This window comes from Carcharhinus amblyrhynchos, chromosome 25, assembly GCF_965287045.1.
Source record: "Carcharhinus amblyrhynchos chromosome 25, sCarAmb.v2.hapA, whole genome shotgun sequence".
Taxonomy (NCBI): Eukaryota; Metazoa; Chordata; class Chondrichthyes; order Carcharhiniformes; family Carcharhinidae; genus Carcharhinus; species Carcharhinus amblyrhynchos.
Window position 1 is genome coordinate 43,048,290 of NC_137348.1, and position 23,006 is coordinate 43,071,295.

At 42.3% G+C, this 23,006-nt stretch overlaps 1 protein-coding gene across 5 annotated transcripts in view; it reads left to right on the forward strand.

The window, feature by feature from the left end:
- Positions 1 to 23,006, forward strand: part of LOC145358150 (tubulin beta-4B chain-like) — a 98,242-nt gene that overhangs the window by 32,273 nt on the left and 42,963 nt on the right. Inside the window, exon 1 of one of the 5 annotated variants that reach the window (XM_080211855.1) lies at positions 18,518 to 18,592. The exons of the other annotated variants lie outside the window; for them this stretch is intronic. The gene's annotated coding sequence lies outside the window, so the exon portion shown is untranslated. Of the gene's footprint in view, positions 1 to 18,517; positions 18,593 to 23,006 lie in introns of those variants that run through there. 5 annotated transcript variants of the gene reach the window in all.

Below are 23,006 nucleotides of genomic sequence, written 5' to 3' on the forward strand. Positions count from 1 at the left end.
GTATTTCAGGAATGCCACACAGAGCTGGGTCAGTATTGAGAGAGTGCTGCACATTCAGTAGTCCAGCCGTGGGGGAGTGCCCACGGTGGGTGGGTCAGCCGTGGGGGAGTGCCCACGGTGGGTGGGTCAGCCGTGGGGGAGTGCCCACGGTGGGTGGGTCAGCCATGGGGGAGTGCCCACGGTGGGTGGGTCAGCCGTGGGGGAGTGCCCAGGGTCGGTGGGTCAGCCGTGGGGGAGTGCCCAGGGTCGGTGGGTCAGCCATGGGAGAGTGCCCAGGGTGGGTCAGCATTGAGGGAGTGCTGCACAGTCGGCGGGTCAGCATTGAGGGAGTGCTCAATCGGTGGTCAGCACTGAGGGAGTGCTGCACAGTCGGCAGGTCAGCATTGAGGGAGTGCTGCACAGTCGGTGGGTCATTACTGATGATGTGTCAGACAGTCATTGGGTCAGTATTAAAGGAGTGCCATATAGGCGGTGAGAGAGTGCTGCACAGTTGGTGGTTCAGTATTGATGAGGTGCCGCACATTCGTTGGGTTGGTATTGAGCAAATGCTGCACAGTCGGTGGGTGATTATAGAAGGAGTGTTGCAAAGTCGATGAGTCAATATTGAGGAAGTGTTGCACCCTTGTGTCAGTAGTGAGGGTGTGCTGCGCTGTCGGTGGGGCAATATAAGAACATAAGAACCTAAGAACTAGGTACAGGAGTAGGCCATCTGGCCCCTCGAGCCTGCTCCGCCATTCAATAAGATCATGGCTGATCTTTTTGTGGACTCAGCTTCATTTACCCGCCTGCTCACCATAATCCTTAATTCATTTACTGTTCAAAAATTTATCTATCCTTGCCTTAAATCATTCAATGAGGTAGCTTCAACTGCTTCACTGGGCAGGGAATTCCACAGATTCACAACCCTTTGTGTGAAGAAGTTCCTCTTCAACTCAGTCCTAAATCTGCTTCCCCTTATTTTGAGGCTATGCTCCCTAGTTCTAGTTTCCCTGTCAGTGGTTCTGAACTGACAGAGTGCTGCACATTTGTTTGTTTTGTATTAACAGTGTGCTGCACAGTTATGTCAATATTGAGCATGGTCCACACAATTGGTGGATCGTATTAGGGGAGAGCCACACAGTTGGTGGGCCAGTATTCAGGGAGTGCCACAGAGTCAGTGGATCATTATTGACAGTGTGCTGCAAGGTTGATGGGTCATTATATAGGGGATGCCTGCAGGTGAGTCAGTACTGAGGGTCTGCCGCGCAGTCAGTGAGTCAGTACGAAGGGAGTGCCGCACTTGGTGGATCAATATTGAGGGAGTGTTGCGCAGTCTGTGGGTCAGTGACTGTATATTGATGGAGTGCTGCAGAGTGGGTGGGTGTGCATTGAGAGAGTGCAGCATGGTTGGTGGATGCGTATTGAGGGAGTGCCGCACAGCTGATGAGACACAATTGACAGAGTGTCGGAGAGTCAACGGTTCAATATTGAGGCAATGCCGCATAAGTGGTGGTCAGTAATATAGGAATGCCGCATTGTCAGGCGACAGCATTGAGGGAATGCCACACATTCGGTGGGTCACATTGAGGGAATGCTGTACAGTTGGTGGTCAGCATTGTGGGAGTGCTGCATAGTCAATAGGTCAGCATTGAGGGAGTGCTGTACAGTTGGTGGTCAGCATTGAGGGAGTGCTGTACAGTTGGTGGTCAGCATTGTGGGAGTGCTGCATAGTCAACAGGTCAGCATTGAGGGAGTGCTGCACAGTCGGCAGGTCAGCATTGGGGGAGTGCTGCACAGTCGGCAGGTCAGCATTGGGGGAGTGCTGCACAGTCAGCAGGTCAGCGTTGAGGGAGTGCTGCACAGTCAGCAGGTCAGCGTTGAGGGAGTGCTGCACAGTCAGCAGGTCAGCGTTGAGGGAGTGCTGCACAGTCAGCAGGTCAGCGTTGAGGGAGTGCTGCACAGTCAGCAGGTCAGCGTTGAGGGAGTGCTGCACAGTCAGCAGGTCAGCGTTGAGGGAGTGCTGCACAGTCAGCAGGTCAGCGTTGAGGGAGTGCTGCACAGTCAGCAGGTCAGCGTTGAGGGAGTGCTGCACAGTCAGCAGGTCAGCGTTGAGGGAGTGCTGCACAGTCAGCAGGTCAGCGTTGAGGGAGTGCTGCACAGTCAGCAGGTCAGCGTTGAGGGAGTGCTGCACAGTCAGCAGGTCAGCGTTGAGGGAGTGCTGCACAGTCAGCAGGTCAGCGTTGAGGGAGTGCTGCACAGTCAGCAGGTCAGCGTTGAGGGAGTGCTGCACAGTCAGCGGGTCAGCGTTGAGGGAGTGCTGCACAGTCAGCGGGTCAGCATTGAGGGAGTGCTGCACAGTCAGCAGGTCAGCATTGAGGGAGTGCTGCACAGTCAGCGGGTCAGCATTGAGGGAGTGCTGCACAGTCTCTGGGTGCGCATTGGGGGAGTGCTGCACGCTCGGTGGGTGCGCATTGGGGGAGTGCTGCACGCTCGGTGGGTGCGCATTGAGGGAGTGCTGCACAGTCGGCGGGTCAGCGTTGAGGGAGTGCCCAATTGGCGGGTCAGTGTTGAGGGAGTGCTGCACAATCAGCAGGTCAGCATCGAGGGAGTTAACACATCGATCAGTCTTCTCTGCTCCAACAAAAACAAGTCAAACCTATCCAACCTCTCTTCATAATTTAACTGTTCCATTCCCAGGCAGCATCCTGGTGAATCTCCTCTGCAACACCTTCAATGCAGTAACATCCTTATATAACATGGTGACCATAACTGCACACAATACTCCAGCTGTGGCCTCACCAAAGTTCTATACAACTCCAACATGAAAGCAAGAGTCGCATATGCCTTTTTCACACCCTACTACAGCATACCTTTCCATCTTCAGAGATAGAACATAGAACACTACAGCACAATCAGGCCCTTCGGCCCACAGGTTGCGCTGATCATATCCATACCTACCAGGCCTATCTATAACTCTCAATCCCATTAAATCCCATGTACTCATTCAGAAGTCTTTTAAAAGACCCCAGCGAGTTCACCTCTACCACCACCGATGGCAGCCGATTCCACTCACTCACCTCCCTCTGAGTGAAAAACTTACCCCTTATATCTCCTCTGTACCTGCTCCCCAGCACCTTAAACCTGTGTCCTCTCGTAGCGACCATTTCAGTCCTGGGAAATAGCCTCCGAGAATCCACCCTATCTATACCTCTCAATATTTTATAAACCTCTATCAGGTCGCCTCTCAACCTTCGTCTCTCCAGGGAGAAGAGACCTAGCTCCCTCAGCCTATCTTCATAAGGCATGCCTCCCAATCCACGCAACATCATTGTAAATCTCCTCTGCACCCTCGCAATAGCTTCCACATCCTTCTTCTACTGAGGCGACCAGAACTGTGCGCAGTACCCCAAGTGGGGTCTGATAAGGGTCTTATAAAGTTGCAGCATTACCTCCCGACTCCTAAACTCAATCCCTCGATGAATGAAATTAATGAATGAGATCTATTTATTGTCAAATACACCAAGGTCCCTTGGTTCCACAGAACTTCCTAGTGTAATGCATTCATTGAATACTTCCCTGTCAAATTACTCTTCCAAAGTGTATCACCTCCACAAACTTGCTAATCCTACCTTTTCAATGGGTTGGATGATGAGTGGATTTTTACGCCTGTGTGGAAATCTGGAACTTTGGGTCATAATTTCAGAAAAATAGAGTGCCCATTTAATATGGAAATGAGAGCGGAATTTTTCCTGAGTATCATTGATCTTTGTAATTCTCTGTTGCAGAGAGTTGTGGAGACTGCGATTGACGCATATTTTTACTAATGGGGGTCATGGTTTCTAGGGAACAGGCAGGAAAATGAAGTCGAGACCAAGAGGGGCTGTATGGTTTACATCTGCTCCTATTTTCACAGTGCTTATGTTTATATTCCCTTTGAACAAGCTTTTGGTTGTCTGAATATTGCCTCCTTTTGTGGCTTGGTGTCAAATTATGTTTCATATTTCTCTAAAGTGCATTTGGTTTTTTATTATGTTAGATTTGCTATACAAATACTTGTTCAGTTTGGAGTTCGTTTGGTGGGGTGGTTATCAAGAACGTGCAATTGGACTGCGCTTCTGTCTGCTTTATTTTTACTATCATGGGTCCAGAAATTGGTGAAATAGAAAAACAGCGTCCAGAATCCAACACAGGAGACCACTGTTACTGTGCTATCTCTTTGAATAGCCTATCCAATTTGCCACACTCCCCTTTACTCCATACTGCTGCAATGTTTTTCTTTTTCAACTATATGAGCATGTATGTACCCCCTGAAATTTCCCATTGAATCTGCTTCTGTTGCTGATGCAGGTAGTGCAATCTAGATCACAACTTACTGCATTTAAAAGAAAAAATAACTAACTTCCCTTTGCTTTCTTGCCAATTATGAGTCTGCTGGTTACTGACCTTCCTGCCGTCAGAAACTGTTATTCCCTATTCACGCTATCAAAATACCTTTTCAGTCTTTTCAACTGCTCCAAAGAGAACAAAGGGAGGTGATGGCCTAATGGTATTTCTGCTAGACTAATAATCCAGAAAGTCAGCTGACGTTCTAGGGGATGCGGTTTGAATCCCATCACAGCAGATAATAGAATTTGAATTCAATAAAAAAAATCTAAAATTAAGAATCTACTGATGATCGTGAAACCATTGTTGATTGTCGGAAAAACCCATCTGGTTAACTGATGTTCTTTAGGGAAGGAAATCTGCTGTCCTTACCTGGTCGGGACTATATGTGACTCCAGAGCCACAGCAATGTGGTTGACTCTCAACTGCCCTCTAAAATGGCCGAGCGAGACACTCAGTTCAAGGGCAACTAGGGATGAGCAATAAATGCTGGCCAGTCAGCAATGCCCATGTCCCACAAATGAATGAAAACAAAAAATTCCAGCTTCAAGTCGTGCACACAATTGAGATTCCTTATCTTTCATAATATTTTAACAATAGAAAAGACAGCAGCTTGAAGCATCTGTTATGTATTTAAGTAGTTGCATGATTTCTTTAAGAACCAGTCGCATGATTTGATAGTGATGTCATTAGTGTAGTGTACAGGTGTTTCAGTTTAGTTCTGCGCAGAGAACATCTTTTTCAATATGCCTGTGTGTGTTACTTTTAAATCTGTGTATGCAAAAATGCAAAGTTTTTTTTGAAGGTCACAACCCTTAACATAGTTAAGACATTATGAAAAGAAAATTGGCAACAAGTCGGGATTTTGTTTCGAGTACATTGAGAGAAGATCCTAATTAGAGGAAAAAATGTATTGTAGCTCCTCACAGTTTGAATGTTATAAGGCTGGGGAAAATCAACAGGATTTTGAAGTGTCTGTGCAGGAAAACAAAGTTAGAAAGAAGCTCTTTGTGTGGTTTTTAGAGGATTTTTTTTCAATCAGAAAATGATGAGATTCAAGGCAGTATCTGGCATATTTGAAAAGAAGGATCCTTTGCCATGTGGCTGGAGCTGTTTGGAAAAAAATATCAAGTCAGTGGTCTGCAGGTTAAAAGTGAGAGTACTGGGAAGACAGTTAAAAATATATATATTGAGCAGCTACAAGCCGTTAGTGCCTGCAAGAGAAATGATGGGTCAATTAGGATTCATGGGGCCTTTCAATGAAGAAAATGAGTCGTGGAGTATCTGTGTAGCATGTTTTCTGTGCTTTTTACAAGCAAATACATTTTCAGATGAGTTGCTTATTCCACCTTTTCTCCATACAATAGAATGTGAAACCTTCAATTTGCTCTGGAACTTGGTTCTTCCAGCAAAGCCAGGAACCAAAACTTTTGATGACTTGACAAAGATCATTGAAGAGCATTACTCTCCAAAGCCATTGATCATCACAGAATGGTTCAGGTTCCACCAAAGGAATCAAGTTGAAGGTGAATGTATTGCTCTGTTTGTGACAAGCTTAAAAAGCTGGCACAACATTGTGAGTTTGGTGAGCCGTTAGAAGACACTCTTCATGTTCATCTAACTTGTGGTCTCCTAAATGAGGCTATCCAAAGAAGATCACTTACTCAACATGCTTTGACTTTAAAGACAGCAATAGAAATCACAGTGTGGAACAAACTGACTGCTAAAGAGGCTTCACAATTTGGTGCAGGAATGAAGATCCTCAAGTTGGAAACAGCCAATAAGTCAAAACGGCAGCAGTCACAGATATGCCAAAATGGGCCATTCAGTGAGTGAGCAAGGATAATCATTGTAAGAATTGTGGCAAAATGGGTCACATTGCAAAAGCTTGTTAGGCTAAACCAGCTTTCCCTGAGAAGAATATTCAGTCGAAGAATCTGTGTACCTTCAAGAAGAAGAACAAGGTGCATTCTGCAAAAAGAATTTACAACACGGAAGAACATAATTATGACTGTGAAGAAGAGAAGGTCCAGAAATATAATGAAGAGCTCCAGCTGAAAGTAAATAACATAGATTCCGGATGATTCCTAAGTTAAGTGGGCAACCTATTAGGATGGAAGTTGATACCTGTGCTGCTGTATCTTTAATTCCTGACTGAACAAAACCTGAAGTATTTTCCTTTAAAACAGCTGCTGTGATTTTAAGGATATGCATGGAAGAGGTCATGTTGTTAAAAGGTTACATTAAGTCAATATAAAGTTGAGTGGACAAACAGCAGAGTTGCCTCCATCGTAGTCTGTGGTAATTTCCCAGCTCTGTTTAGGAGATCGTGGTTGGAGAAAGTAAAGTTTCATTGGAGTGCTGTTAACAGATTGTTCAATGCCAAAACAGACCTACAGCACCTTCCGGATAAATGTAACAGTGTGTTCGAAGACATACTTTGCTCATTTGAGATTAACTGAACTCAAGATGAAGTCTAATCGTCACCATACGCATTTTGTGCCAAGGTCAAAGAGGAATCAGTATGGCTTGTTAACACTGATGTGTTAGCGCCAGTTACAATGAATGTTTAGGCTATCCCTATCGTACCTGTCATGAAATCAGATGGTTCAGTTCATATTATGGTGATTTTAAAACAACCTTAAATCCAATGCTGTGTGCTGATCAACATCTGCGTTCTTTAATTGAAGATTTATTTGTTAGGTTATTGGGTGAGCAGAAATTCGCAATTGATCTTTCAGAAGTATATTTAAAGATGAATGTAGCTGTTGAATCTTAGCCATTGCTCCCCATCATTACTCATAAAAATATTTTTCATTAAAGAAAACTGCCTTTTGGAATAACACCTGCATCAGCCCTATTCAAAAGATTGATGGATCAGATTTAAAGTAGTCTCTCTGATGGACAATGTTCCAGTGATATGGATGATATTCTAATTACAGCGTCCAGTGAACAGGAGCACCTGAATAATTTAAAAGCAACATTGGGACATCTTCATATGGTCTGTATATCAAAAAATCAAATATAACCTTTTCCAGAAATCAATCCAGTATTTGGATCACATTCTTGATAGTAGAGTCCTATGTAAAGCACCTAAAAAAAAAAAAATAGATGCTATGAAGGAGCACCACATCTGATAAATGTAATGCAGTTGAGGTCCTTCCTTGGTAACTTATTGCCAAATCTGTTCCTAACTTAGCTACATTATTGAAGATTTTGCTTAATGTACTACGTGTGAAAGTCATGGGACTGGACAGCATAATGTGAGAAAATGTGCAAAAATATCAAAGATGCTTTGCCGGAATCTGAAGTATTGGTTCATTTTAATCCAAAGCTGCCATTACTGTTTGTTTGCGATGCTTCACCTTATGAAGTAAGGGCAGTTGTTTTACATTTTATGCCTTCTGGAGAAGAGTGATCAACACTTTTTGCTTTGCATATGCAGACTACTGCTGTATCTAACTATGTTAGCTAAAAAAAAAGCATTGAATCTAAGTTTTAGAGCAAGAAGGTTTCATAATTATTTATATGATGGTCATTTTACATCACTGACTGATCAGCGACCCTTAACTACTATTTTTGGGCCGTATAAAGGGATACCATTAGCTGCTAGCTGAATGCAAAGAGTCGCTGATCTTATCTGCACAGTCCTATGATATGAACTATTGTCAATCAGAGCGCAGTGCGTTGTCATGATACGTTGTCATGCTTACCTTTACCTATTGAGCAAATGCCACCAACTATTTAGCTGATATGTTATTTTTTGCTAGTAGATTATTTGGCTGTGACAGCTTCTCAAGTTCAGAGAAATACCAGAAATGATCCTGTGATGGGGAAGGTGATGGATATGGTATTAAAAGGAACAATAGCTGGAAGGCATCATACGCACCCTGATTTGAAATCATATGTGTCAAAAAAGCTTATGTTGACTGTCCAAGATGGATGTCTATTGTAGGCAATCTGAGTGATTATTCCTCCTAATCTTTGTGGAAGAGTTCTTGAACAACTACATTAAGGATACCCTGGTATAACCTAGATGAAGGAATCAGCACGTAGTTATTTTGGTGGCTGGGCCTAGGTGCTTAGATTGAAGAAAAAGTAGGTTAGTGTCAATTTTGTACACAAATAAGAATCCCCCCCCCACCCCATTGTCTTCCTTACACCATTGGGAGTGGCCTAAGATGCCATGACAAGAATTGCATGTAGATTTTGCTAGTCTGTTTGAGGGTTACATGTTCTTGGTCATAATTGGTGCGCACTCAAAGTAGACAGAAATGGTTATCATGAGCTTTACTACATCTGAATAACCATGGAAAACTTGACAAAATTTGTGCAAGATCTGGAAAACCTGAACAGATTCTCAGTGAGAATAGTTCACCGTTTACTACACGAGCTTGAGGTTTATCTTAAAGTAAATAGTACTCAGCATAAAAATGCACACCTTATCTTCCATCAACAATGGATTAGCTGAAAGATCCATACAATTCTTGAAACAGTCTTTATAAGCTTCAAAAGAGCAAAATTCATGATTATATTGTATGAATTGCTTTTTGGCATCTTAAAGAAAATCTATAGATATGATTCTCCAAAGATAACCTTAACGAGAAAGTTGAGAACCACATTTGATTTGTTATTGCCTCCAGAAACTTCAGAGAATATCAACAACAATCTCAAGTTGCTAGATGAGAAGTGAGAGCAAAACAACACTCGTTTCATCAAAGAATTAAGAGTTTTAGCATGTGATTATGCAATGAGCCATAGTTTTAGTGAAAACATCCAATTTCTTACCTGGTTCAAACTAAAGATGAACTATCTGGTGACGCGATGCTGACCAACTGTTATCATCTCAAAATGATTTCTCAGTATCAGCTCCAGGCATACCAACTTCGTTCATCCCTAGTATTGTGAAAACTACTACAGAAGATTTGGTTGAATCTGAGTTGCATGATGATTGTGTCTTTACTATTTTACTGTGTGAGAATGATGCAGAATTAATAAGAACATAAGAAATAGGAGCAGGAGTAGGCCGTCTAGCCCTTCGAGCCTGCCCCACCATTCAATAAGATCATGGCTAATCTGAAGTGGATCAGTTCCACTTTCCCGCTTTCTCCCATAACCCTTAATTCCCCTGTCTATCAGAAACCTATCTACCTGTGACTTAAATATATTTAGCGAGGTAGCCTCCACCACTTCAACGGGTAGAGAATTCCAGAAATTTCAAGAGATAAAGTGTCTACTGAAGTTCCAGATCATACTTTTAGGGCCAAGGACAACCAAAGAGGAATAGATGTCCTCCTTATCAACTTTCTTACTGACATAGTGGCACAGTGGTTAGCAGTGCTGTCTCACAACGCCAGGGATCCGGGGTTGATTTCTGGCTTGAATCACTGTCTGTGTGGAGTTTGCACATTCTCCCTGTGTCTGCATGGGTTTCCTCCAGGTGCCCTGGTTTCCTCCCACACTCCAAAGATGTACGGGTTAGGTGAATTTGCCATGCTAACTTGCCCCTTAGTGTCAGCAGAACTGGCTAGGTTAAATGCATGGGATTATAGGGATAGAGCCTTAGTGGGATTATGGTCAGTGCAGACTTGATGGGCCAAACGGCCTCATAATTCTGTGACTGTGTGCAATGAGTAATGGTGCATCGTACTGTATTGTTGATCCTATGTATAACATTGTAATAATTTGTTGTCATGATCATAGAAGTAAAAGGAATGTTATATATTTAAGTAGTTGCATGTTCTCTTTAAGAGCCGGTCACGTGATTAGATGGTGATCTCATTCGGGTGTTGCACAGGCTGCTGTTTCAGTTTCTATTCTGCAAAGAGAAATCTCTTCTGATAAACCTGTTGTGTGTTACTTTGAATCTATTTGTGCAAACCACATCTTTTTTCTTTTTGTTTAAAACCCACATATGTGAGGGTTACAGCATCTCACTTAATTATTTTCAGTTAAAGCAAAATATTGCTGATGCTGGAATCTGAAACAAAAACAGAAAATGCTGGAAAATCTCAGCAAGTCTTGACAGCATCTGTGGTAACATTTTCTGTTTTTGTAATTATTTTCAATGTTTGGGTTTAAAAACCTCAAATATATTAACAGAATTGGAAGTGAATTATTGGAATTCTGTTAAAGGGCACCTTTAATAGGTTTCAATTACAGGATCAAATGCAGAACAATGTCACAACAAATGGAATTTATATAATATTGAAACCACACAAAGCACTTTGAAAGGTGATGAAAAGTAGATTAAGGGAATGGATGTAGAGCTGCATTAGAGGTAACTGAAAGCTTTGGTGAAATGTGTTCAGAATGATTTAAAGCTGAATAAGTGGATGAATTTAGTGCAGTCCATTACTGGGTTGTACTGCAAAGAAGGCTACAATTGGAAGCTTGGGAAGAAAGAGGCTGTTTTGAAGGACCACAGACAGTTGCTCAAAGGTGGTATTTAAATTTAATTAATAAGGTGTCCTAGCTGAAGATATGGCAACCATTCGTGGAGCAAGTTAAAACTGGAGATGCACAAAAGGCTGGAATTGAATCAGTGCAGACATGTGAGGGTAGTGGAGCTGGCAGAGATTAGAGATTGGAGTGGGTGAAGCCACGTAGGAGTTTGAAAACAAGGATGAGAATTTTAAACTTGAGTCTTCAACAGGAGCCAGTGTAGATCAGTGAGCACAGTGGAGATGGGTGAACACAACTCTGACAGCAGATTATTGGATAACCCCATTTTTATGGAGTATAGAATGTGGCAGACCAGCCAGCAGTGCGTTTTGAATAGTCAAGTACAGAGATAAAAACTGCATGAAAGCTGAGGCAGGGTAGCATCCAGTGATATTACAGAGATGGGAACAGGTGAATATGGTTGATGGTTTATCTTGGTGTCAAATATGACACCAAGGTTATAAACGGTCTGGTTGGGCCCTGACAGGTGCTGGAAAAGGGTAGAGTCGATGGCGATAGATAGCAAGGACTGAAGATAATGGTTCTACTGTTCCCAGTATTATAGTTGAAAGAAATTCCTACTGATGCAGTATTGTACGTCAGGTAAACAGTCTGATAATACAGAGACAGTGGAGGAGACGAGAAAGTGTTGGGGTGCCATGTGTGTACATTTAACAGCGTTGAAGGATTTTGAGAGCAAAGGGAGCTTGGAACTGGGGTTGTTGTTATAAGAATGGTGGAATCAAGGATTGGTATGTTCATCATAAAACATACACCAAGGAGCGAGAATAGACTATTAATCCTCTTGAACCTGTTCTGTCAAGGCTGATCGTAACCTCAAATCTGCATCCTGCCTACCCCGATAATCTATCACCCTCTTGTCCACCAAGAACCTATCCACCTCTGTCTCAAAGATATTCAAAGACTCTGCTTCCAGTGCCTTTTCAGGAAAAGGCTCATGACCCTGAAGTGAAAAAAATTGCCTCATCTCTCTTTTATACCTGCAACCCCTTATTTTTAAACAGTGATCTCTGGTTCTAGATCCTTCCATCCTCGTCACATCCACCCTGTTAAAACCCTCAGGATCTTTATGTTTCAACCAAGTTGCCTCTTACCCTCCTAAACTACTGGGTTTCCGCAGGGGTCAGTGTTGGAATCACTTTATAATCACTGATCTAGATAAAGGAACTGAGGGCATTGTGGCTACATTTGCAGATGATACAAAGATAGGTGGAGAGACACGTAGCATCGGGGAGGCTGCAGAAGGACTTGGATAGGTTAGGAGAATGGGCAAAGAAGAATGAAATACAACATGGGAAAGTGTGAGATTATGCACTTTGGAAGGAAGCGTAGAGACATAGACTATTTTCTAAATAGAGAAAAAATTCAGAAATCAGAAGCGCAAAGGGACTTGGGAATCAGGGTTCTTTTAAATTTAATTTGCACGTTCACTTAGTAATTAGAAAGGCAAATGTTAACATTCATTTCTAGCGGATTACCATACAAAAGCAGGGATGCACTGCTGAGGCTTTATAAGGTTCTGGTCAGCCCACATTTGTATTACTGTGAGCAATTTTAGGCCTCGTATCTAAGGAAGGATGGAAAGGGTCCAGAGGAGGCTCATGAGAATGATCCCGGGAATAAAAAGCTTGATGTATGAAGAGCATTTAAGGACTCTGGGTCTGTATTCGATGGAGTTTAGAAGGATGAGGGGCGATCTCATTGAAGCTCTCAGAATGCTGAAAGGTCTGGATAGACTGGACATGGACATCAGTAGGAGAGACTGGGATCCAAGAGCACAGCCTCAGAATAAGGGGACGACTCTTCAGGACCGGGATGAGGAGGGATTTGTTCAGCCAGAGGGTAATGAATCAATGGAATTACAGAATTCCACAGAAAGCTATGGAGATCAGGTCATTGAGTGTATTTAAGACAGAGATAGACAACGTTCTATTATCTTTCCTAATTATTCAGCAATGAAGAGAGGAGTGGGGCGGTGGTGGTGGGTAATGGTGATTGATTTATAGAGAAGGGGACAGTACCTGAGGAGAGAGAATTTTCAGGAGGGGACATGGGTGGTCAGCAGTTTAGTGGGAATAGTGACGAAGGGGCAGGAGACGGAGTTTCATGAACAAGGTGAGCTGAGAATGGGCATGAAAATAGAAGAAAAAGTGGAGAAAGATGTGAGATCTAGACCAGGGTATCTGTGCCTTTAGAATGGTCAACTCCAGAAGCAATAATGTACTTCTGGCAAGCCTCACGTTCCAGCCTAGTGTCTTAACTCTCACCAAGTCCATTCTTCCATTTGCCCTCTGCACATTGATTGTTTAATTGGATTTAATTTACTTCAGTTGGCTCTTGTTTAAGCAATGCCTCCATTTTAAATTTCTTATCCTTGTTTTCAAAGTGCTACATGGCCCTGCTGCTTGGAATCTCTCATCTCTTGTGGTGCCCCTACTCTCCAAGATACCTGCACTGCTCCAATTCCAGACTCTTGCTCAACTCTGATTTTAATTTTTCCAACAATGGCAGCCATACTTGCAGCTGCCAAAGTTCTTAGCTCTGGAACTTTGTCCTTAGATCTCTTCATTTCTTTGAAGAAGTTTGATCCGATGCACCAAAGGGAGAGAATCCACTGAGACAGCTTACTGGTGGGATTGGTTTTCATCACAAATGCATGAGCTCCTGCACTGTGAGATGAACGTGAATGAGACTGGGAATACAAGTTAAGATGGTCTGCAGTAGAGAAAAGAAACTGGGGATATATTTGCATTTCTGGATGTTTCTAGAATAATGAACAGTGACAGACAAACAGAACCCAACAGTGCTTCATTTCATCCAAATACATCTGAATGCCTAAACTAGTTAGCTATACAAGACAAAACATGGGAAGCTAAGTTTTGAACCATGTGGATTTTGCAAAATAGGCTAACAAGGATGATATTGTGGGAGACCTGGCCTTGGATGAGATGTCCTTTTGGGGAGTTGGTGCAGACTCAGTGGGCCAAGCGGCCTCCTTCTGTATAGGCTCAATGGGCTGAATGGCCACTTCTCCTGATTCACATGTTTTGTAGGGGTGGGGGGAAGTGGTGAAGGAGAAAAATGATGTGACTGATCACATGCTGCAGAGAAGTTGTGAATAAGTGAGGATGCCACACTGTGACTGAAGGTTGTCAGTGGTGACTTTAGTAAGGATAGTTTCTGTGCCATGCAAGGGAATACAAGAATGAAGATTTGTACAGGATGTTTTAGGAGTGCGTTTGCATGGAGTGGGGAAGTAATGTGTTCAAGGAGTTAGAGATGGACCTGTATTTGCAGAGAGGATCAATGATTTTTGAGAGATTGGTGATGGCACCTTTGCAAGGATGGGAGATGTGACATCTGCAAATAACAAAGGCACTAATTAAAATTCAATATTCTCTCTACTGAGATTATGCTCCATGTGGCCTGTGACATGATATGATTGTCAATGAGCTTAATGAGAATGGATGAGAAACTAGAGGCATTTCAGATTAACAATAACTGGAGAAGTTATGAGAACTTATCGTTAGGGATAGACTGACTGAATACTTTTAACAATTTTCAGCTGATGAGAGAGAACTAACATAGCTTGAAGGCTAAATCATGTCTGACTTGAATTTTTTTGCAAAGCTTATTGAAATAGGTAAGGGTGTGTTTATCGATATTGACTTACAATAGACAATTGAAAATTTTCCATTTGAGGTTATTGGCAACAATGAGAGAGTACAGAATTAGAGGGAACCTTTTGACTTGGGTTGTAAATTATTTGGGATGTTGGAAACAAAGAATAAGGAATAGTAGCTTTGATTGACAGTTGATCCCCAGTGTTCGGAACTGGTACCTCACTTTTCACTATTTATTTGTGACTTCAATGAAGGAACAGAGTTGTATATCCAAATGCCAATAAGTTGGGAGATACAGAGCATGAAATTGCAAAAGGACATGGACAGATTAAGAGAGCGGCCAAAACTAGTATATTAAATTAATTGAGGTCAAATGTATGGTTATTCACTTTGAACTCTCCAAAAAATCCGAGTGTTGATATTGGGAGAGAAGCGACTGAAAAGGGAGAGAGACTTGGGAGTCCAAGTACACCCAATTAAAAGCCAAAATACTGGAACCAAAAGCAATTACAAAGATAGGTTAGCCTTTATCTTGAGGGCTGGAACAGTAAGGGATGAAGTTATGTTGTTTTGTTGCACCTTGGTTATCATCATCATTTTAAACATAAAACCTCAGGAAGGATATATTGGTCTTCGAAGGAGGGCAGTGTAGCTTCACCAGGATAACACAATAGTTTAGGAGATCACATTATGAAAACAGATTGCATAAACATGCTTTGTATTCTGTAATCCCTTAAACGTTGGAAATTGAGGAGCAATTTGTTTGAGATATTTAAAATATTAAAAGAATTTGATAAGATAGATATGGAGAAACTTTTTCTCTGCAGTAAAGCACTAGAAGACAACCTTGTCTAAGCCAGTCACGAGGGAACTTGGGGGAATAATTTTTTCATGTATAAGATTTTTGAAATTTGAAACCATCTTCAATAGGTGGTAATGAGGTTATGTTGAGGTGCAGATTGTGCATGACCTAAGTAACAAAGCAGGCCGGAGGAGCTGAATGTTCTACTCCTTTTTTCCCTGTCTCCTACGTTTGTGTCAAACACTGCCTTTTGTAGTTTGGTTCCTGATCCTGCTCCAAGGTAAAGTCAGTTCACTATCAGTGCCTAAGCATAGGAGATATGTTTGTTTTACATGATTTAAGTGCTTCATTTAAAATAATTACTGCTGCAGGTAATTGTTTTGTGCACATCCACTGTTGCATAAACTGCAGCAAGTTAAATGATCATTTTCATGTTGACAAACTAACTATTGGAGTGCCACAGGGATCAGGACTGGAGTTTCAACTGTTTACAACCTACTTTAAATAACCAAATTTGCTATTATAGAGGTACCTGCTTTCTTACAAGAAGTCTGAAAAGGACTGTAGCTAGGTTAAGTGAGAGGGCAAACATTTGGCTTCTTCTAACGTTCTCTGCCCAAAGTTAGCTCCAACCCACAGCACCAAGATCGGTGGAGTATAATGTGGAGTTCTCCATTTTGGCAGGAAGAGTAGCAAAGTAGAATAGCATGAGACTAGCATGCTGCTGTGCACTTCAATCTGGGTGTCACTAACTGGCAGGTCTGTAACAGCAAGAAGTCTCACAACACCGGGTTAATGTCCAACAGGTTTATTTGATAGCACAAGCCATGAGCTTTTGAAGCGCTCTTCCTTCATCAGGTGAGTGAGAGTTCTGTTTGCAAACAGGGCATATAAAGATACAAACTCCATTTACAAAATAATGGTTGAAATGCGAGTCTTTATAGGTAATCAAGTCTTAAAGGTACAGACACTGAGTGGAGAGAGGGTTAAGCATGGGTTAAAGAAATGTGTATTGTCTCCAGCCAGGACCGTTGGTGAGATTTTGCAAGCCCAGGCAAATTGTGGGGGTTACGTATAGTGTGACATGAACCCAAGATCCCAGTTAAGGCTGGCCTCATGTGCGGAATTTGGCTATCAGTTTCTGCTGAGTGATTCTGTGTTATCATGAAGGCTGCATTAGAGAGCGCTTACCCAAAGATCAGAGGGTGAATGCCTGTGAATGCTGAAATGACTTCATACCCTTCTCACTAGAGAAGAACATACTTGGGCACAGCTTTAAACTCCACTTTGATCACAAAATTATAGACTTGGTAATAGGTCAGAAGGAGGTTATTTGACATATTATGTCTGTGCCAGCTGTTTGTGAGAGTAACTCTGCTAGATTCCCCCATTCCCCCCAACATCCTTTTCCAGTAGCCTGGCATCTTCAGACAAATCTGATTCCCTTTTGAAAGCCACAATTGAATCTGCCTTCACTACATGCTCTGATTGTTTATTCTTAATTCAACACATACGCTGAGTAAGATATTTTTCCTCATTTCATCTTGTTTCATTTGCTAATCAATATCCTCTGGTTCTTGATCCTTCAAGCAATGGGAACATTTTATTTCCATTTGCTCTATCATGATTTTGAAAACCTCAGTCAAATCTCCTCTGAACCTTCCCGATAAAGAAAAGTCCCACCTTTGTCAATCAACCTTCAACACTGAAGCTCCTCATCCCGTGTTCTTCCCATGTCTGCATGGGTTTCCTCCGGTTTCTTCCTACAGTCCAAAAGATGTGCTGTTTAGGTGCATTGGCCAAGCTAAATTCTCCCTCATTGTACCCGAACAGGTGCCAGAGTGTGGCGACTAGGGGATTTTCACAGTAACTTCATTGCAGTGTTAATGTAAGCCTACTTGTGACACTAATAAATAAATTTAACTTTAAACTTAAACTTGGAAACTGTCTGTGTGGAGTTTGCTTGTTCCCCCTGTTTCTGCGTGAGTTTTCTCCAGGTGCTTTGTTTTCCTCCCACAGTCCAAAAATGTGCAGGTTAGGTGAAGTGGCCGTGCTGAATTCTCCCTCAGTGTACCTGAACTGATGCCGGAGTATAGCAACTAGGGGATTTTCACAGTAACTTCATTGCAGTGTTAATGTAAGCCTACTTGTGACACTAATAAACTTTAAACTCTGATTGCTCTGATCCTAAAGAGCGTTGAAGCAGGAGCTGACCATCTAGCCCTCAAACCTGCTCAGCTGCCATTCAACTCAATCATGGCTGATCCTCTACCATTTTCTTGTACCGTCCCCATATCCTCTGAGACATTAATATCTAGAATCTATCAATCCCTGTCTTGAACTTGCTCAATAACAGCCTCCACACCTCTTTAGGAAATTCCAAAGATTCATCACCCTTGCGATACTGTTCCACTCACTCTATCTTTGCACTCACTGATCAATCCTTGTACTATTCTGCTTGGTGTTCTCTGATTGCTCTGTTCCCGGACTTCCTTATATTAATATGTCTGGTTCTCTTTGAGCACTCTATTCATGGGTCTCACTCCTTACGCCTCTCTGCCTGGCTGTGTCTCATCGCTCTACTCCCAGGCCTTCATTCTTCATTGCTTTGACATGAAATGATGCCATGAGTTGCACTAGTTGCCATGGTAACTAGTAAGAGACCAACATATTAGTTGGAGATTTTAAGTTATTAAAAACTTAATGGGACAATCTTGCCTCTTACTGGTTAGACAGTGAAGTATTTCCACAAGACTGTTTATGACCTTTTTAACAAAAAGTCAACAGGGAAAGAAAATGTTTTGTATTTGATTGAGTAATAGGGATGATCAAATTCCAACATGAATATGAATGAGTGTTTAAGTATCCATGATTATAACGTCACATCTGATATAACAAGAATTGGAATGGTTACTAAAACCTAAACAAGATTGTCAGATTTTAACAGGACTAACTTTCATTGCTTGAGAAGTCTGATCAAAATGGATCTGAAATGTTTGAATATGGTTAGGGGAGAGAGGGACTTGGAATTCCTTCAGTAAAGTGATCCTGATTGCAGTGACTGAGATTAAAGACATTCCCTGCCTGGTTGAATGGTGTGACGTATTGGCCTTTAAGGTGCTTCCCTGGAAGGGTCATATGACCCACTGGTCCAATCGGGAACTGAGTTGGAGACCCCACTCAAACTTGCCTAGGCTTGTTCCAGCAGGTGGATGTTTTGGGTTGTGGCGTTAAGACCATTTCATTGCTCTGTGACGTGTCTAGTTATTCTGTTAATAAACCTTTGTAGTTCACCGACCGGATTTGAGTCTTACCCTGCTACACTACAGTGGTGATGAGGGTAAGTTGGGAGACTCCCATGGCTAGCTGCAATTCATGACCAGGCTTCTACTTGATTTAGGCCGCAGTAGCAAAATGTGTGTTAAGTGTGCCTTTGATCGGGAAACCCGATGCTTTTGATCCTAACGTGGAGCACCTTCCATTATTCTTTAGAGCTAATGGAATAGAGAGGGAGGAGAAACAACAGATTATCCTGTTGTCAGTATGCAGAGCCCAACATACAATTTGATCTACAGCTTAACTTCTCTGGAGGCCTTTGATACTGAATCTTTTGAGAAGCTGCTGGTATTAGTAAAGGCGCACCTTCATCCCAAAGCATCTGCAACTATGTAGCAGTACAGATTTAACTCAACTAGCTTGAACCCAGGAGAGTTTATTGCAGAGTTTGTGGCCAGATTGAGACAGCTGCTGAGCAATGACATTTTGGAACCACACTCCAGCATATGCTCAGAGACAGACTAGTCTGTGGATGAAAAATTTGACCTATGCTGTTGGCTGAGATGGATGTTACATTGTCCAAAACCATAAAGATTGCACAGGCTATGGAGAGTACTGAGAAGATGATGAGTTTGGGAAAGGATGTGTAGATAGTTTGAGTCATGTTGAGATCAAAAAGGTGGTGGTATTGGGGTTCTTGAGAAACATTAAGGTAGATAAGTCCCCAGGGCCTGATGGGATATACCCCAGAATACTGAGAGAGGCAAGGGAGGAAATTGCTAGGGCCTTGAGAGAAATCTTTGTATCCTCGCTGGCTACAGGGGAGGTCCTAATGGATAGGAGAATAGCCAGTGTTGTTCCTTTGTTTAAGACTGGTAGCAACAATAACCCAGGTAATTACAGGCCAGTGAGCCTTACATCAGTGGTAGGGAAATTATTGGAGAGGATTCTTTGAGACAGAATTTATTCCCACTTGGGAGTAAGTGGACATATTAGTGAGAGGCAACATGGTTTTGTGAAGGGGAGGTCATGTCTCATGAACTTGATCGAGTTTTTCGAGGAAGTGATGGAGATGATTGATGAGGGTAGGGCAGTGGATGTTGTCTACATGGACTTCAGAATTGCCTTTGACAAGATCCCTCACGGCAGACTGGTGCAAAAGGTGAAGTTGCATGGGATCAGACGTGAGCTAGCAAGGTGGATACAAAACTGGCTCGGTCAAAGAAGACAGAGGGTAGCAGTGGAAGGGTGTGTTTCTGAATGGAGGGCTGTGACAAGCGGTACTCATCAGGGATCAGTGCTGGGACCTTTGTCCTTTATAACATATATAAATGATTTGGAGGAAAATGCAACTGGATTGATTAGTAAGTTTACGGATGACACAAAGGTTGGTAGATTTGCGGATAGCGATGAGGACATCAGAGGATATAGCAGACTTGGGCAGAGAGATAGCAGATGGAGTTTAATCCGGACAAATGTGAGGTAATGCATTTTGGAAATACAGATAGGAAATATACAATAAATGGCAGAACCCTTAAGAGTATTGATAAGCAAAAGGTGTACAGATACACAGGTCATTGAAAGTGGCAATGCAGTTGGAGAAGGTAGTCAAGAAGGCATACGGCTTGCCTTCATCGGCTGGAATATTGAGTTTTAAAATTGGCAAGTCATGTTGCAGCTTTTTACAACCTTAGTTAGGCCACACTTAGAATATAGTGTTCAATTCTGGTCGCCAACTACCGGAAGAATGTGGAGGCTTTGGAGAGGGTACAGAAAAGATTTACCAGGATCTTGCCTGGTATGGAGGGCATTAGCTGTGAGGAGAGGTTGGAAAAACTTAGTTTGTTCTCACTGGTGTGACGGTGACTGAGGGGAGACCTGATAGAAGTCTACAAGGTTGAGAGGCATGGACAGAGTCAGAAGCTTTTTCCCATGGTGGAAGAGTCAATTATTAGGGGGCATAGGATTACAGTGCGAGGGGCAAGGTTTAAAGGAGGTGTACGAGGCAGATTTTTTACACAGAGAGTAATAGGTGCCTGGAACTCGTTGCCAGGGGAGGTAGTGGAAGCGGATACGGTAGTGACTTTTAAGGGGCGTCTTGACAAGTACATGAATAGGATGGGAATAAAGGGATATGGTCCCTGGAAGGGTAGGGGATTTTAGTTAAGTCGGGCAGCATGGTTGATGCAGGCTTGGAGGGCCAAAGGGCCTATTCCTGTGCTGTAATTTTCTTTGTTCTTTGTTAAGAGTGATTTGTAACTACACAGCATACAGCATTACATGGCAGACCAGCTTGGGAGAGAGGTCCCAAGTGATTTTGGTGCCACAGATGAGAGCACAGAGCACAATGCAAGCACAGTGAACAAGAGTGAGAAGAGAGTTACCTGTGTAATGCAGAGTATGGTACCTTTGGTATGATGTAGTTGCCAGAAAGGGTCATGTGACCAATTGGTCTAATCGGGAGCTAAGTTGGGGACCCACTCAGACTTGCCTGGGCTTGTTCCAGCAGTTGGATGTTTGGGCTTGTGGAGTTAAGACTCTTTTTCATTGCTCTGCAGTGTGTATAGTTATTCTGTTAATAAACTTTTGTTAATTCACTGACTGGATTTTGAGCCTTACCTCGCTACATTACAAGTAGAAGTGCCAAGCAACTCAAAGAAGCAAACAAGACCATGAAGGAATAGAATAGGGAATTAAAATTAATTCAGTGTCAAGAGGCATGCCTAGTAGGTAAAAATGGTAAATATAATTTTTCAATTGAACATGGGAAAAGAAGTAAATTAAGGACATTTTTGTTATATTAAGAGTGAAGCCACTGAGAGTGTGATCAGGTGAGTGCATGATAATTGACACTGGCTGCAAAGGTACTAAATATAATTCTTTTGCCTTTTGTGGTAGCTTACTAAATCTGGAAAATGAACCAGACCGTGTTTCAGAGGTAAGTTGTGATGCTATTCACATCACTACCAACATGGTACCAACATACAATAACTGCCAATATAAGGTGAATAATTCTTGAGTTGGAGAAAATCATTTTTGGATCATTAAGAAAGGAAATTGCAGGAACTCTGGTCCAAATATTCCAGAAATTTCCAAATACTGGCAAGGTTCTTGGGATGGAGAGCAGCAACAATGTGACTTGGGAAACTACAGACTAATAATGTCCATTGGGGTAAAGTTAAAATATGGAAACATTTATTAAAGATAAAGTCATAGAGCATCTGGATATAAATAAAAACTTAAAAGATGTGTTTGTGAGAGCTGGTCTTGTTTTTCTGCTTTTTTTTAACGGTACCATAAAAGAGTTCAATGGGGTAAGACAGTACAGATATCCTGTACTTGGTTTTTATTAAGACTTTCAATACTGTTTCTTTGGAAGGTAGTGAAAATAAAGCAGAAATCAGTGGAAATATTTTACAATTAATATCTAAGTTATTGGCCAATAGAATTCAGATGCTAGTGCTGCACTAATTACCCTGAATCTGGAAGACTTACCACTGGGGTCTGTACTTGGACTTCTTTTACAGTGCCAGGCAATGACTGTCTTGAACAACAGAGGATCTAAACATCGTCTATTGACATTCAATGGCATTACCATTGCTGAATCTCCCATTTTCAACATCCTAGGGTTACTATTGACCAGAAACGGAACTGGACTAGCCATATACATACTGTGGCTACTAGAGCAGGTCAAAGGCTAGGAATCCTGCAGTAAGTAGCTCACCTCCTGACTTCCCAAAGTCTGTCCACCATCTACAGGGCACAAGTCAGGAGTGTGATGGCATATTCTGCACTTGCCTGGATTGAGTACAGCTCCAACAAGAAACTTGACACCATTCAGGATAACCAGCCTGCTTGATTACTACGCCTTCCACAAACATTCAATCCTTCCACTGCCGATAGCTGTGTGGCAGCTATGCGTACCATCTGCAAGATATAGTGCAGAAACTCACCAAGGTTGCTTAAGCAGTACCTTCCAAATCCATGACCACTGCCATCTAGAAGGACAAGATCAGCAGATACCTGGATATGCCACCACCTGGAGGTGACCCTCCAAGCCAATCACCATCCTGATTTGGAAATATATTGCTGTTCCTTCACTGTCACTGGGTCAAAATCCTGGAACTCCCTCCCTAACAGCACTGTGGGTCACTTACATCTCAGGGACCGCAGCGATTCAAGAAGGCAGCTTGCTACCACCTTCTCAAGGGCAACTGGAGATGGACAATAAATGTTGGTCTAGCCAGCGACACCCGCATCCCTTAAAAACACTTAATATTGTTTATAAGGGTTCTGGGACTCAAGGACACAAACACAATTGTTAATTTGCAATGTCATAAAGCTAATGAAGGTGAAGGATACAAAGCTGAACTGGATAAGCTATGGAAGATTTTGAATTGACTTGTTAAATAGATGACGTTTAATATAAAGAAATGCAAAGTGTTTCACATAGGGAAGTAATGCTGGAGATCCTGATT